Source organism: Ursus americanus, chromosome 31 (assembly GCF_024610735.1).
Source record: "Ursus americanus isolate L20-20 chromosome 31, mUrsAme1.1.p, whole genome shotgun sequence".
NCBI lineage: Eukaryota > Metazoa > Chordata > Mammalia > Carnivora > Ursidae > Ursus > Ursus americanus.
The window spans coordinates 6,525,062-6,542,999 of record NC_142157.1 but is presented as its reverse complement, the minus strand read 5'-3'; the positions used below and the strand labels follow the sequence as shown (position 1 = coordinate 6,542,999).

General features: G+C 44.7%; 1 long non-coding RNA gene across 1 annotated transcript in view; it reads right to left on the bottom strand.

Annotated features, from left to right (window-relative positions):
• Positions 1–12,913, bottom strand: part of LOC123784889 (uncharacterized) — a 39,674-nt gene extending 26,761 nt beyond the window's left edge. Inside the window, exon 1 of the long non-coding RNA XR_006777569.2 lies at positions 12,694–12,913. This is a non-coding gene — a long non-coding RNA (uncharacterized LOC123784889). The remainder of the gene's footprint in view (positions 1–12,693) is intronic.
• Positions 12,914–17,938: the final 5,025 nt, after the last annotated feature.

The window sequence follows — 17,938 nt, the reverse complement described above, 5'->3', positions numbered from 1 at the left end:
TCCCCCTGCTCGTGCTCTCTCTCTCTTTCTCTCAAATAAATAAAATTTTTTAAAAATCTTTAAAAAAAAAAAGAATGAAAGAAGATCTACTAGAGTGTATGTCTTAAGAACAGCGGTCATGTCCAATTTATCTTTACGCAATGCCTCTCATGCATCTTGGTGTATATTGGGTGTTTATTAAGTATTAGGTTTAAGGAAGGACTATTAGCCAAGTAAAACTTACCATCTGAGAGTTGGCATGCTTTTTGTTGGCTTGGCTCGTCATGCCTCTACTGGAAGCTCACCAGTTCAGCAGGACGAGAAGCAAGGACACACAGACCTATTTCACCATGGAAGAGCTTAACATTCTAGCCCAGGAAGGACACTTTTTTTTTAATGTATACTACAAAAAGCAAGAAAAACAAAAAAGTGTGACTGAGGTCTAGCTGTATAAAGAACTTATGCTGGGAGTATCTTCTCAGCTGATAATGATTCCTCTTTCTCACAGAAATATGTCTGATACCCAGACCCTTCTCTAGAGAAAACAGAGGAGCCCTGTCCTCTCGGCTGTAAGTACTTCATGCAGGACCCAGCAGGTGGGTGACCAAAGCCAAATGGGGCCAGCCAGATGCTTCTCTGCGGGAAATGAGAACTTTCAATCAAGTCTCTGATGGGGTGTGGGTCCTTGCAGCTCAATAACATTGGTGGCCCTCTAGTGAGGACACGTATGTTGTCTTGTCTTTGAAGTCACTAGAGCTGCTCTTCTTTCTTCCCTTCTGAAGTATTACTGTTCTGTTCTTCCTGGAATTCTATGATAAATCCCATCATCTTTCCAATGCATTTCTTCTTTCACTTGAGCTACGCAGAGGTAGTTTCTGTGACTTGCAAAAGAAGCGTAATGATTCAGAAGTACAGATAGACGGCTATAAGGATTGGAGTGGCCAGGACTGAGTTAGTTGCCACTGGAAAGAAAACAATATGCAAAGTTGGGCATAAGAAGGAACATTTTTGAAGTACCATAGATTCAGGAAAGCAAGCTACGGTGGACCGAGTGGCACGGACATTATAGCACAGAGTCACCTGGGAGTAAGAAGCAGAGAGAGTTCCCTTGCCAGGAGGACCGTGGCATCCATGCCAATACTCGAGAGAAGGTAACAGTGATGGAGGAGGCTGGCAAGATATTTAGGTTAAATTGGATTTTGTTGCTGCTGTTGTTTGTTTTTGTGTTTTCGGTGTTTTTGTTTGTTTGTTTTTGGGGCTTTATGAGGTAACATTTTATTTCTACAGGTAGAGACCATGGCAACTTTATCCTATAGTTTGATACCTCAGAATATTGCTAGTTTTGCTATGTGGAGGGATATTTAATGAGGAAAGTCTTGAACACAGCTTTAAATTCACTAGACTTGAGGGATGAGTGGCCCTGGGGGTTGTCCCTGGGCAGCTGAAATCCACCTGCAGCCTGGGTCAGCTTGGTGTTCTGACAAGGTCTTCCATGCCACGGCCCAGGACCTCCAGATCTTCCGAGGGCCTGGAACTGGTCAAGGGCTAGATGGGCAGTCATGCTCAGAGCCGACACTTCCCAGGCAAGAGAGGTCCCCTTGAGCCACACACCAGCAACACGGCAGAATGGCTTGATATTCAGTTTTCTTTTGAAAGGGGCAGACCGAGCATTTGTGCGCCTGAGTGATGGGTCAGTCTAGCCCATTTCGGCGTCAGGGTGAGGGAGTGGCGCACGTGGGGGCAACGGCTGCTTCTTGAGGTCTCTATCCACCCCTGAAGATTTTGGGTTCAGCTATCTCTAGAGAGCTGAGAGGAGTATGAGGATTTTGTTACTTTTACCTATTAAACCTTGTGGAAGCAAAGTTAGATCTATTTCACATAAGACAAATTTCGTTCCAAGGCCTGTTTTTCACGAACCAAGTTAGTACATATCACAAGCCCAAGAAATCGGAGTATAGCGTGGCTCGTTTATCATATCTGCTCCTAGCGTATCTTCTATTCGGTAAAGCCTTCCAATATGTCCTTTGAACTCTGCTAGGAAACTTTCTCAATCTCAGGAGGACAGAAGGGAATTTTGAGATTGATAGTTGAGTACATTTGACCAGTTGTATCTCAGGCAATTTAAAGTTGCGGTCGATATAGAATATTGCTCACTATGTTAAAAGCAATAAAAGAAATGGTGAATAACTTTTCTTCAAATGATGAGCAATTGTTTTCCTTTCATTGGTTTTCCATGAGCATAATTTTTGCCAAGGACTAGAGTTTTGTTCTATAAATGTAAGTGCTAAATAAATCATATACCCTAAACTCCAGTCCAGGCTCCGTTCTGGCCCAAGGGAATTTGATTAACACGTTTTCATTTACACAAATCTTTACTTGGGGGCGGGGGGAGTTGTTTCTTTGCTTTTGCTTTTTGTCGGAATCAGAGGTGAAGCACAGAAGTAACCCCAGAAAGTCTCTTGTCTTGGCATTTGCAAGCTAGCAGGAAGCTTTGAAAGTCTCTTGAGAGAAGGTTCAATACATTCCTTGAGATTTCCAGTGTACTGTGTACTTATTTATCCCAACCTAAGTCTTATTTTTTTAAAAAGATTCATTTATTCCTAGTCTCAAGTTTCACGCTGGGCTTTTCCATTGACCACAGAAATGTAGCAATAATCTTTGCCTAAGCCTCTGAAGAAAATATGAGGCATCTGAAGCAGGACCATGAATAATAATAGCTTCTAAGCAACAAGTTCATCTTCATAACACATCTTCCTCCCATCAGCTTTCCCAAACCATTCCAAGGCATTTGGAGCCTGTCTTTTATAATTGTTGCTCTGAGAAACAAAATGCGTCTGAGCTCCTCTGGTAAGATTAATTAAAATGGACATGCTGTGGGAGCACAGACAAGACTAGAATTTCTTTAATATAAATGCTTGTCAGGATTACATTTTCTATCATGTCATTATGACATCTTGCTTTTCCTCTTTAAATATAAAAAAATAAATAAAGGAAGTAGTCTTTTAGTGAAAAAAAAAAAAAGAAATCATACCAGCTACATTTCTTATCACTAAGATAAAGGACTGGTAGGCTGAAAATCTCTCACCTCTCTCTGATGGGATAAAAATAGCACTAAATAGAAGAGACAAATCTGGCATTAATAAAAGAGGATTATTATTAGTAATCAATACAAAAGAAATTATTTCTGAAGGCCAATGTTCGGCAAATCATTGTGTGAGTAACACAAAATATGCTCTTCTGCTAACTCACCTGGGGAGTAAGAGCTAAGAACATGGGAGCATTAGCTATGAAATTAAAAAAAAACATGTAATAGTTTCTGAAAATGGACTTTATTCTTTAGGTTGAGATAATTGGAAAAGGATTAGGGAAGGGAAGAAATAGGTCTTCAAATTTGAAGATTATGTGCGAAGTCAGGGGGACATGGAGGGGACACTGAAGAAAAGTGCAAGGCCCGTTTAGTAGAGCGTGAATAAACCATATGGATTCAGTTGTTCATTCAATAAATATTTACATAAATGCCAGCCTCGTGCCGGTATTGAGCTAAGCAAACAATAATGAGGACAGTCCTAAGCCTCAAGTAGCCCCCAGTTTATGGTGAGAAACACACATGCGCAGGAATTTACGAAGTAATGTAGAAGACGTAGATATAACAGAAGCACGGCTAGGGCTTTAGGGGAGCACAGAGCAGGGGAAGAGTGAAGCTATTTCAGGCAGAGGGAGCCACATTGCAAACGTAATTCCATCTTCCCTGAGCAATGGGCAGACTGGAAGAAATGAGACAGTTTCAATCACAAAGGGTCTTGTATGTCAAGCTAAGGACATGAGAACTGATCTAGTAGGCTCTGATGAAACGGGAAAATTGTGGAAAGAAGGGGCCTTGATGACATTTCATCTTGCAGAGGTGGCGCTGGCAGCGGGAAGGAAGGACATAGAGGCGGACAGCCTCCCTCAAGGCAAGGAGACTGGGTGGGAGACGTGACAATGGCCTGTACCAGGGTGTTCACGCTGGGGCTGGAGAAGAGACCAAAGAGTCACGGTCAGGGTGGAGCTCGTTCAGGAAACCGAGGGAGGGGGATGCTGGGGACACTTCCATTGACTCTGAAGGGTGGAATAGAGGAAGCATTACATGAGAAAGAGACAAAAAGAAAACATCAGAGTAACAGAGAGAAAACCAGGCGGGAGCCACATCATGAAAGCCAAGAGAAGAAAGTACCTAAAGTGAGAGTGTAGTCAACAGCATAGAACCCTATGGAGATTGCACTACTGGGTATTTACCCCAAAGATACAGACGTAGTGAAGAGAAGGGCCATATGCACCCCAATGTTCATAGCAGCATTGTCCACAATAGCTAAATCGTGGAAGGAACCGAGATGCCCTTCAACAGATGACTGGATTAAGAAGATGTGGTCCATATATACAAGGGAATATTACTCAGCTATCAGAAAGAACGATATCTCAACATTTGCTGCCACATGGATGGCACTGGAGGAGATAATGCTAAGTGAAATAAGTCAAGCAGAGAAAGACAATTATCATATGATTTCTCTCATCTATGGAACATAAGAAATAGGATGATCGGTAGGGGAAGAAAGGGAAAAAGAAAGGGGGGTAATCAGAAGGGGGAATGAAGCATGACAGACTATGGACTCTGAGAAACAAACTGAGGGCTTCAGAGGGGAGGGGGTGGGGAATGGGATAGGCTGGTGATGGGTACTAAGGAGGGCACGTATTGCATGGTGCACTGGGTGTTATACACAACTAATGAATCATCGAACTTCACATCGAAAACCGGGGATGTACTGTATGGTGACTAACATAATATAATAAAAAAAAAACATTAAAAAAAATAAAAAGAACCCTATGGAGAAGCCCGAGTCTCAGTGAATGGTATCTCAGAAATCATGTGCACTTAGGAGGAAACAAAGACTCAGAGAAGTTAAGGCACTTGCCCCAAATTACACAGCTGATTAGGAGAGAGCTGAGCCCAGAATGCAGGAGTCCCAACCCTTGCTGTGTGTTTCCCCTCCTCAGGCTGCATCTCTGGTTTGATTGAGCCCAGGCCTCACTGAGGGGACACAAGGCTTAGAATGCGAACTTGAGGCTACGCTGGAAAGACGCTGAAGAGGAAGCTCACATTTTATTCTGAGGAATGGGACTCACTAAAGAGTTCTGAGCAGGAGAGCCTTCATCACTAGAGAGGTATTGGGGGAAATTTTATGTGGGCGTGCTTAGGTCTACAGTCCACATTCTGCCCTTCCCAGTCACAGCTTAGGCAATTATGAACTAACTGCTTTCCTATATAATGCTGTTTTGTTGGGGCGCCGGGGTGGTTCGGTCGTTAAGCGTCTGCCTTTGGCCCAGGCCATGATCCCAGGGTCCTGGGATCAAGCCCCGCATCAGGCTCCCTGCTCCAGTGGGAAGCCTCCCTTTCCCACTCCCCCTGCTTGTGTTCCCTCTCTCCATCAAATAAATCTTTAAGAAAAAAATAATTGTGTTTTGTTGAATTAAACTCAAGCATATCAGAAATTAATAACCAATAAATAAGTAGAATCACAATTATGAATTAAGTCATCTCTCACTTAGGTCCATCATACCATCTTAAAAATATCTGGAAATAGAACGATAGATCCAGTGATATTTGGAACCACCCAGGACTTAGGTCCAGCCCTGGTATGGCCTGAGTACGCCACGGCCCATCCATCCATACTCCCGTAATTCTGTTAAGACCAACGATTAGTGCCATGTGGAGATGCATTATTTTATGCAATTCCTTCCTTTTCCTCTTTTTCTTCTTTACATATACATGAGTCAGAGAGATGGAAAAAGAACGATTCCTGCGTCTGAGGAAGAATGCCTTGGGAGAAATGCCCATCGCTCGGGGCAGGCTTTCTGTAAGGCGGTTGCCACTGCGTGGGCCCGTCGCACGTGGTCTAGCCAAAGCCACAGGGTGAGCACCTTCAAGGCCGGGGTGGGGGGATGGCTCGGGAGCCCCAGCAGCTCCGTCCTCTCTCGGCTCAGAGCATCACAGTTTTGAGATTCTCAGGAGTCTAGACAATGGTCTGCCTCAGAGGTGACAGTGCACTGGTGGGTGGGAATTGACCTGACACCACTGGAAACCCAAGGTCCCCTGGTCCCCAAAGTCTGATTAGGTGGTTCATTGCAAGACTAACATCAAGTGATGGAACACAGAACAAACATCACACTGAGTGCTTGAAATTGATTTTAGGGTCCCAAAAACCTGCACTTCTGACCCTGACTCTTAACCTCCTTCCCTCTTGCTCTCCATCTCTGCAGTTATTAGGCTCGAGCAGACTCGGAGCAGAAAAGACGGCCCCACTTTCCATGTGCCTGGGCAGAATACTACAGCGGGGCTGTTGCCGGGCAACAGCAGCCAGAACGATTTGTTTGGGGAGCATTTTGAGAATGATTGCACTTGCAGGGGTGGGGTGGGCTGGTCGTGTGTCATCTTTTTTTTCTTCCTGTGCTACCTATTCCTGGATGTCGTAAATATTCATCTGAATTTTGCATATATGAGGGGAAAACGTTATTTAAATGAGTTTGGGAGAGTAATTTGCTTGGGTGCCTCACTACACTCCTTTATGTTTCGCAGGCACTCTGCTGCAGAAGGAGAAAAGGCAATTTTGTGACCGTTATTGACATAGATGACAATGCTGTGCTGGTTTGTTTCAGTGGCGTAGAACAATGGGAGCAGAAAAAGATGCAGTTTAGCAAAGGCATTTAGTAAATTGTTGGTAAATGGTGAGGACAAAAGCCCCAGCTAAGTCATCAGGCACATTTCCTCTCTAATGTGGCTGCAGTTACTCTCCTGGCCTCCTCTATCCCCCACTCAGAGAGGAAAACTTCCTCTTCCTCTCCTTTAGTGATATCAACACATTGAAATACAGCACTTGGCTAAACCCGGGAGAGCTGACTTTGAAAGGTAATGGGAAGAAACATTTCCTTTCAAAAGGAATCTGGCAGCCTTGAAGGATTTGCAGCACGCCAATTTCAGATGAGTCAGAGTCGGGTAGGAATTGCAAATACTTAAAAAATCGTCAGTGTCAATATTGCCCACACCCCTGGAATATTAATATATACACACACCCACGCGCCCCCCTGGAGATGTGTTTATTTCACAATTCACAAATGGTAAGGGGACCTTTTCTGAATTGTTTCTTAGGGACTTGGGAGCCAGCATTAAAATTGTGATTCTTCCAAATGCTTTCCCATATGCCTTAAATACCCTCATTAAAGTCAATTTCCTCAGTGCACACACATTCTCTGGGTCTTAGTGACCACCTCCCTGCCTCACTAAAGGGAAGCTTTTCTTGAGGCTGCCATGTTCTCTCTTAGCCATGACTTGGTCAGGAGCCTCTGGCACCATATGGCAGAAATCGGGGCTGTATTGCCAGCCAAACACAACAGTTGTTTATAGGGCACAGTCAGTTATGGTTTCTATCTCTTCGCCCTCAGGGAGATGTCTATGGATATAAAATAGGTCTCTGGGCCATCTGACAATATGGGCCCCAAAGCTGTGGGACTTCTCGTCCAAAAGTGCCTTCAAGAAGATACCCCATCCAAAGGATTCCCATCCCTGGTCTGTAATCCCAGAACCTCAGGCTAATTTTGTAGGCTTTCTTGCACAGGAGGCAGCCTTTGGCACAGAACCCAGTAAAGCTCTTTCTATTTCCCGGTTTAACTCAGGGACATGAGTTAATTACACAGTTTCATTTTTCGGTGAGGCCACTTAAATGTCCAGGATTAAAATTTGGGCAGGAGGCTAGAGACATACAGGAGAAAGAAATCAAAAGTGAACCTATTCTTCGCTTTTCATCATTGGAGCTGGTGCTGGGTTAGAACAATAAGCCCCTCCCAGCTTCAGTCTGGACAGGCCCTCCAGGATGGCCTTGAAGCCCACACCTGCCAAATTGCCATCAGACAACTTTCTGTTTATTGAGAACCGGTTACGTGCCAGGTACTCTCCTAGGTCTTGCGAATGCTGAGGAGAGCATAAAATGCAGACTCATTCCTCAAGATTGCAGGGCACAGGCCTTCTCCCGGCTCAGCAGAGAGAAAGTCAGCCTCAGGCGTGTATCTGCACTCACCCAAACACCGCAACAGCCGCCCCAGTCCCCATGATGAGAAAATGCACTTCAGATGGGAGACAATATCGGACTCCATGGAAAGCACGCAGCCCCATTTGCTTTTCCTTTCCTTTGAAAAAAATGTCCTGTATCTTCTGATTCAAAGTTTACATCCAAGAACACCCCTTTTCTTTTGTACACCTCTAGGCGAAGAACATATGTCACAAATGCCATAGCCATATTTAGACGTTGTCTGTCGTTCAGCTTCACTGAGCCCGCCGCCAAGTTACCTTTTACATGGCAATTACTCATGAAATCTGAACGCTTCTGCAAATTAGTGTTAGGTTGCTTTCATTTCCCAATTAACTGCCCACCTGCTATTATAAGATTCAAGTTAGTCATAGTCAGCCTTTTCCCCTTCAGCCTTTAGGAAGAAGAAAAAAAAGTACCCAACTTCTTTATGCAGAGAATAATTAATGTGTGAAATGGTCCACCAAAGGCAACAATGAAACATGCAACTGTGAGTATATTCAAAGAAGAGCCAGACAAGGAAGAAAAAAATTCCATGATACAAACATTAGACAGACAGGTGGATGGGTTTGGATAGACCATATGGCCCCCTTCTGTCTTGAAATGTACTGTGAGATTATATTTTGCAAAATCCCTTCAAGAACCAAGTTGATTTCTAAACAGTAAATTATGGCAATGAAAATGCTTATGACACCTTAGCTATGTCCGTTATTTCAATGGCAATTTTTGTATTTCTGGGGATATGTTTTCAAGACCGAACTAACACACTTGTCATACTATAAATGAGGTGGCAAAGGGTAAGGTGGAAAGACAGGGAAGAATTTAGTCTTGTTTTCTTTTCTCAAGAGAAATGGATACATACTTTCCAAAGTCACAGCAGAGGAAAACACCGGTACCCCACCGGAGCCTGTGGAGACAACCACGGTGATGTGATTCCAACGCATTGAGCTGAACAACAAGACATGAAATGCACCAGATAATGAAAAACAGTGTCATTTCTGGAAAACATTAGAGAATAGTTTTCTCCCCCTCAGGAAGGGAGAGCATATGATTCCCATTCTCACATTATGACAGAAATGCTGTGTGCACTGTATGGAGAGGATTGCTGTCTGAAATTCCAGAAACCATACATGACGGGGAGCTACAAACATGCTTCTTCAAGCCCAGTGTAATTGACACCCTGGTTGACAAGATAACACAGTTTCGACAGCATCTCTGCACTGAAAGAGTTTCTCTTCGTATTTTCCAAGAGCCAATTCTTGCCAACAGGTTGGGATACAAGAAATTCACAGCCTTTCAGAGCAACTTGGTCTAAGCCTTTGAAACCCGGTCCATGTTCAGCAACACCACACCAGCCCAGGAACAATAGGGTCACTAATCCTAACAAAATGGTATTGCTCTGTCTCTGCTCTCCTCTGACTGCCCACAGCTACAGACTGGCCTGCCCCCACAAACACGCAGAGTTCCCTACTAGGGGAGTCTGGAGGCTACTTCCCAGATGTCGAGCCCTCCCGGGTACTGTGTAGTATCTGCCATTGTCCTTTATTCTGGCTGTTTGCGAACATGCCACCACTTGCTCTAGATGAAAAAGTTGCCAATGCCACAGTGGTGCAGGAGGACTGATCCTTCCACGGGCATCTAGAGACACCGCTGACACTGTGACGCTTCTGACCTGGTACCAAAGACTGCAGTGGTTAACAGAAATGCTTCTAACTGAAGGTACCCACAAGGCACTACGGTGCCTTAGCAGAGGCACAGCAAAGGCCCTTTTGCCAAGCTGGGGCCCCACGTCCCAGCTTTAATAGTTGAACAGAGTAATAATTCTATGGTCTTTTAAATTCCAGTGTTATCTAAGCCAATGCTAAGTATCCAATGAGATAATTGAGCAGGTGTTTAGATGATCATCTTGAAAGTGCAAACAGAATTCGTGGATCTATAAAGTGGGATGATTTCACTTTTTCTCTATTCTCATCTTGTTGTAGATGAGATTACAGAAAAGTGTCAGGAGGAATGTTCCCTTGGAATCACATTGTCCTCCACAGAGAGAAAAGCAAGTAACATGATACTGAACACAGAAAAAAACAAGGAAAGAGTCAGACGGTCTTCAATCCTTTGTCTACTCCCCACCCAAAACTAACTTGGACAATAGCTACATCATGGCAACATATTGGCCAGCAAAAAAAATGGGTCATTCAACCAATCATTTTAGCTATATAAGGCCAAGCAATTGGTTTGGCCCACTTTTTTTCCCCCCTGCTAAATGACTGATTCATAGATTTCTTTGGTTGGTTGGCATGTGATAAACACACACCAACAATAGATTCCAGAAGGAAGTCATCACCAGTCTCAATTTAAAAATATCCTCTTGCTTTTTTAAATGCATCAAATACAATATAAATAATTTTGTAGGCACTGTTATATGTTTTCTCAGTTCATTTAATCATACATTCCATATGGCTCAAGAAAGAGGAAGCATGTTTATAATCTTTCAATGAATATGATATTCTTCTAAACTTATAAAAAAATTTCTCCTAAACTTATAAAAACGAGTTCGAATCTGGAAGAAAGACAAAGCTTTTCCACTACATCCCATTATGAAAATGCCAACAGTAGAAGCCTTCCTGTTTTATTTTATAACTTAGAGTTACTGAAGCTACCCGAGGTGAATGCAGTCAATATTTGCTAGAACACCAACATAAGCAAGCCAGCCGTCCTTCAGACCTTGAAAATGGAAAAAAGGGGGCTACGTACCGCCTCACACACACACCGCCACCAAAACAACCTAAAGTCTTACACTTCCGGGTTCATCCTGAGGTTAAAAACCTGGAGATAAGCAAGTCTTCGGAAGGATTTTATAGCCTTTTCAACATTTCCTTGCATTGCTTTATGAAACAAATACAATAACCGATACCCCCGCCCCAGAAAGAATATCTATGTATTGCTTTTTCAGTTTCTTGTGAATTCCAGGCCATCAAGGATATAATTAAAACACTTCCACAAAAAGAAAGCCCAAACTGAGGCGGCTTCAATCCACAGCGGCCTGTCTCCTCAGAACCTATAATTACTCTGTTTAGCTCAGTGCATTAAATAACAGCGCCTGTTATTTGGGGACCGTACTGTTTGGTGTATGTACAAAGAAGCACCTGTGTTAAACAATACCCCGTCTCAGGGAATGGCAGCTTTTCCTGCACGACACGCAGAGCACAGGGCAGCACTTCGCCACCTTGGTGCGGTCCCAGGATGCGAGGATTCCGGGGATGGGGACACAGAACACCCCCACTTTGGTAATAAACTACCTCGAGAGATAACAATAATGTTTAACTCACTTAGCATTCTAGCTCGTGGGTCTACAATATGAGCTCTCAGAAAACAGGAGAGCTGATGCTAGCACAGTCCTGATGATGAAATGCGGCCATTCCCACAAGATTGGGAATCCCCGGGATGAGACGTCTATCAAAAAGTAGCAACTTTATTTGGGAGGTCGGCACAAACCGTGGCCTCCCAAATTCCCCATCATTGCTGATTTACGCAGAGATACAGGCTGCCCCGGGTTATGGAATGTAGTTCAACTGTCTCTGCCAGGTGTCTGGCGAAGTCCAGAGGTGGCCGGGATGGATTTCACAGAGCGATCCCTCCGTGTGCATCCCGATAGAACGAAGGGGCGGGAGGAGAAGAGCACTGCACTGAAACAGAAGCATTTGCCTGTATCCAGTCCCCTTAAAACAAAGCACCAACCCGCCCGCTCTCTTCGTGCTCCACGCTGCGGGAGACACTGGAGACGAGAAGCCTTCAAATGTGCATTACAACCAGGGCTGGCACATATCCATCATTGGTTGAATCTTTCATTTCTCAGCTACTCTCTGATGCCTAAGTGTGAAAAAGTCAGTATGCCTGAATTGAATTTTTAGATTGCTTTACGTCAATACACATTTGTTTGTTTTCAAAATCAACAACAAATGCAGCACTAAATACTTCTGGCTGCTCGATTGTGCAGCTTTGCCTACTGCCTTGTGCTGAGACAGGGCTCGCTCCCCGGCCATCAGACGGCTTCCAGGTAGAGCCAATGGCACACAGAGAAGTCGAGTCCGATGAAGTGAATCAAATGATAACCTGTACCTCCCCTCCAGTTACTTGTCATTTTCCCTGCAGGATATAAGCGTCCGTGTCTGTACGTGCCTGTGTGTGTGTGTGCACGTGTGTCGGTACACGAGTGGTTCCCCAGAGCTCAGAACTAGATACGGACAGACAGCCAGTGCGCCCCGGGCTGCCCAGGGCTGCCGGGCTTTCCTGAAACCCAGTGTTTCCTTCTGATTTGGAAGTGAAGTTGTACTTTGTGCTGCCCACAAGCTGGAGAAAGCTCTAATCCCTCTGACAAAGCAAGCATGTGGGGAAAGGCTTGACTGGATTGAATATCAGAATTTTGTTTCCAATTAGTTCCACAAATCCCATGGATATGGCCTAGAGTTAAAAAAAAAAAAAAAACCTAGAAATATGCAAATGTAAAAAAGATCTATAACTTAATGAAGACAAAAATCCTTCATGATTTCTGGAAAGAATTTCTTCCTAACCAAACAGTGAAAGAAGAACCAGCTGTTCTTACCAAGTGAGGAAAAGTTGCTGTCCTCAGATCCTGGGGAGGCTGCCTACTCCCACGGGAGCACCGTCACGGGTGCCCCGGGAAGTAGGTCAGGTGGACACGTCTCAGCAGAGTAATTCAGGTTTTAAAGACTTCGTTCGCTCGGGGCACCTGGATGGCTCAGTCAGTTGAGCGGCTGCCCTCAGCTCAGGTCATGATCCCAGGGTCCGGGGATTGAGCCCGACATGCTGGGGTTGGGGGGGGGCGGGGGAGCGGGGGTGGGGAGGAGGTGGGGGGGGGTCCCTGCTCAGCAGGGAGCCTGCTTTTCCCTCAGCTGCTCCCCCTGCTGTACTCTCTTGCTCTCTCTGTCAAATAAGTAAATAAAATCTTTTAAACAAATAAAGACTTCATTTCCTCACTCAGTCAACTGTCCTTTCTTCCCCTGTGTATGTATCTACAGGTGCCTCCTAAGTGCCACCAGCACTACAAATAAGGGGATGGGGAGATTTAAGACATTTTACATGATTTTCTTGAACTGAAGTCAGGGAAAGTCCTGCCTATGGATAGTCAAAGAGAGAAAAAAAAAAGAAAGTAAAAGCAGAAATGGAAATGTATTCCAATTTGCTGTAGTTTCATGACAGCTAGAAAGAACTGACCTTGCAAGTTGAAGCCCTAATGTTTGACCATGGACGTGGTCGTAGTCCATGGTAGAACAGAGAGCAGTCACCCAACACGAGTGCTTCCTGTGGCCTGGATGTTGGTGGATCCACTCCTAGATAACCTGACCAGAGACAGTCTTCCTCTGAGGTCACCTTTCCTCTGGGGCACCCAACTTTATTATACTCACACCCTCTGATTGTGTCCGCATTCAATATTGACCACAGACACTTAAATCCTATGTGGAAAGACTCTATGGATGTCATGTTAGATAATCTGCACTTATCTATTTTCTATTCTGGATTTTTTATCTGACCAGCTAAGTTTCTCCACCCAGGAAGTAAATGCCTCATTAGTCAGAGGTCATTATGGTCTAAGAGAATCCGACTGCCTTTTTTTCTGAGCGTACATTCTCTGTGGTCTCCAGTGTTAGATCACGAACATACAAAAACTCCCATTGAGACACAGGTCACCGATGAGAGGCTGGTGTGTGTAGAGGACAGTGGAGCCTCCTGATGGGTTCAGGATGGGGAATGGGGTGGAGGTGGGGCCTGGGGGCAGTATTAGTTTCCTATAACAAATTACCACGAACTGCGTAATTTAACACCACAGAAATGTACTTCCTCACAGTTCTGGAAGTCAGAAGTCCAAAATCAAAGTGGCCACAGGGTTAATTGTTTCTGGAGGCTCTGAGAAAGAATCTGCTCCACGTTGTCTCCTAGTTTCCGGTGGCCGCTGGGGGCTCCTGGCAATCTCGAGTGTCCCTTCATTTGAAGCTGCATCATACCAATGTCTGTCTCTGTCGTCACATGGCCTTCCTCCCTCTGAGTGAGTGTCTCTGTGACTCTTCCTAACACAAGACTAACGGTCATGTTGAATTAGGGTTAGGGGCCGGCCCTACTGTCCGGTATGACTTGATCTCAACTAATCACTTCTTCAAGGACCCTACTTCCAAATAAGGTCTTACTCACAGGTATCAGAAATATTACTTGAATCTTTTTGGAGGACACAGCTCGTCCTACAGCAGGTGGTAAGGCAGGCTGTAGTAAAGGATCTCTGGTTACTAGTATTCAGTACCATTTTAGTACTATTGAGTAGGCAACACAAGAGAACTGGGGAAAGACATGGGCCAGATAACAAGAGAAGAGAAGCCCAGAAACCTAGAAAGAGGCCACGGAGGCAGTCCAACAGAGGAGGTGTGGTTGAAGCAGGGGCCCACCATGAGGGGTGGAGGAGTGGCTGTTCCAGCCAGGATCCACGTGTTTGCCCACTCTGTAGACAGGACATTGCACACGGAGCCACTGTTGATAATGTGGATGTAACGGTCTGCTCATCCCACTTCCAAAGTGTAAAGCTGGGGTGTCCTTAATTCTCCTCTCAGATGTATAGTTTCATAAGATCACTGGACACGTTGAACAATTGGCTACATGTTTATAACGCAGCATCTTAAAAGGCACAGACAGAATAACAGTAATATTCCCAACTAATAGCGGGAGGAAGCTGACTCGTTAGTAACTTTGGGACCTTGGAAAACTCAAGGCGAAGGGACCCTTCAGAGCTCCCATGACCCTGACCTGGGGAGTGAGGAAGGGGACCCCATCTGGCCCGTCCCAGTCTGGTGGTGGCCTTTGCTCTCAGCAGGAACTAGGGAACAGTATCCAGCTGGGATCCTCGGGGGGCGGAGTTTCCACAGGAGACTCTCGAAGGTGCAGCTTGTCGAGAGGCCCAGGGGCTGCCCGTCCAGGGTGAAGGGCCAGACGACGGAATGTTTTAGTCACAAGAACCCCTGTCTCCTCTGGTATTCTCTGGTACTGCATTCCGTTCAGCGTGTGCTTTTCATTAATTTGTGTGGGTGGAAGCCACCTAAGAAAGACATTTTTTAGAAGTTAGGAAATTACCCAAGAAGGGAAAGCTAGAACTTGTGGGTGCCGGCTCTCATTTGAACATCACGCTGCAGTTCAGTTGGCAGGGACAGGGCTGAGACTAACATTATTTGATGTGAGGAACCCAACAAGGCCAAATAGCGGAATTAAAAACCAAGGCCCCTTACCTTCCCATGATTACTTTCCCGTAGATTCGTCCTGCTCCCCAGGGCCCTCTTGCCACCAATAGAGATGGAATCTTCTGTTTGTCCCTCGTCATAAAGCACGTTGTTTTCGTTTTAATTGTGTTAAATTTGACTCAGGTAATAAAATTCTGCAGGCTGCTGACTTGTGAGAAGTAAGACAGCTGTTTTTATGTGTTAAAAAGAACTTGGATCGACACTTAATGCACTGTGAACATTTTTCCCCACTGTGGGTAGATAAATATGTTTGGCTTGAGTTGTTAAATCTCTAAATTTGCACATATGTATTGATATGCAGTGAGCTGCAGAGAACTCATTGTCCTCAGAATAGTTTGGCACCTCACTTGCAGTAGGACACTCTTCCCCCTGGGTCAATCACCTTCAAAAAGAAAAATAAATCTTATTTTTTTTTTTCCTTTCAGCCAACAGGGACCATGCCTGTGCTCTGTTGATGAGATGTGGACAGACCCTGTCCATGAGGGCTCATGTTGAGACCGAGCAGGGGTCAATGCTCCCGTTCCCCAGAGAGCACAACCATGATCCAATAGCAGTGAGATCCGGACACAGAACTTTCTCCCCACCGTGGGAGAAGTAGAAGCTCCCGGAAGGGAAAGGAGGCCTGTTGGTGGGCTGGCAGCAGGGAGGAAACTCACCATACTCTGAGTTTTCAAAATGCCCAATGGGAGGGCAAAACCAGAAAAAAATAAGCATATGCTAAGCTAAAAATGGGGAAAAAAAACTTCAGCTTGACAAAAGGACAGAGGTCTGGGATACAGGATCGAGCAAACTAAATGGTGCCCTGAAAAGCACCTCTCACCCATTTAAGAATATCTCTTTTTTTGGTAAAGATTTTATTTATTTATTTGAGAGGAGAGAGAGCATGGGAGGGGGGCAAGGGTCAGAGGGAGAGAGAGAATCTCCAGCAGACTCCCTGCTGAGTGGAGCCCGACCTGAACCTCGATCCCACGACACCGAGATCATGACCTGAGCCGAAATCAAAAGTGGGACAGTCAACCGACTGAGCCACCCAGGCACCTGGCCTCAACAAGATCTTTCACAACATATACTGGTCACTTGTTGTCAGCCTTGCTCTGGAGAGCTTTTCTTTGCATTTTTAAAATATATAAATAATAAATGAATAAATTACATAATGAAGTAATAAAGTGATATCAAAAAGTAATAAAAATTAAAAGTACTAAAATTAAAAGTAACACATACATAAATAAAATATGTAAGTAATAAATAAATGTTATCCAAATTATAAACATCACAAATAAAGCTAAAGTTCCCCTAGACCCATCTTCCCCCACTACACCTAATTTGTTTCAAAAAAGTGTGCAACACACCAGTCAGTTTTCTCTGTATTTTTCCAGAAATTTCCTACACACACACACACACACACACACACTGCCAGTGCATACATCTGGCGGGTAGCATTCTATTTATATATGACAGACGCTATCCTACTATACCTATTATTCTGTACTCACAATTTTTCATTCCAAAAATATACGTCTCACCTATCTTTCCATGTCAGTATATATTGATCTGCCTATTGCAAAGTATTCCATAATGTGGATCTCAATAGTGTATTCAAGTATTCCTTTATTGTAGATTTTAGGCTGTTTCTAACTTTTCCTATCACAAGCAATGCCGAAAGCACCGACTTACAGCTGCAGCACATTAGAGGCCCGTTTCCTCCACACTTGCCAATACTTGATACTGTCACAGGGCCCTTTAAGAACAAACTAGACCGTCTCATCGGTGCTGGGTGATTTGGTCATTCACTTACGGAAAGGCAGAAGGACAGAAAAGATCTCTCCGGGGACGTCTGGGGGGCTCAGTCGGTTAAGCGTTTGCCTTCGGCTCAGGTCATGATCCCAGGGTCCTGGGATCAAGCCCTCGTTGGGTGCCCCGCTCAGCAGGGAGCCTGCTCCTCCCTCCCACCTGTGCTCTCTCTCGCTCTCCCCCCCCCAAATAAATAAATAAAATATTTTTAAAAAGAAAGAAAGATCTCTCCACATCCACGCGGCTCTGAGTCGATGACAAAGAGTAAGAACATTCTATGTGATGTTTTACAGGAAGATCACACGGGATGGGCATATTTTTAGAAACTATATTCTTACTTTAATTTTGATACCTACACTCACTAGAGGGAAAAAATTGGCTTGAGGGATCTGCGTCCCGCTTCAAAATTAATTGGGGAAGTCACCGCTCTCCAGATTTTTTTCTAGCACAAATCTGGGTGCCATGGGAAATGCCTGTTCTTTTAAGGCTCTTTCCCATGGATCCCTGGTCACCGTGCGGCGTGGCCAATTGCTGGGCTCCAGGGACGGAGAGAGAGAGTGGAGACATTGGTGGTCCCGTTGCACAGTCAGAATCCATTACTTCCAACATAAGCCACGGAGAGAGACACGGTGGAGTCCGTCTTGCCGAGGAGAAACAGTGCCGTTTGTACAGATGCCTCCCCTGCAAGTTCTGAGTGCGACCGTATTATTAAATGCCTAATAGTTTCTCATCACTGACATTGCCAACTGCTTCACCCCC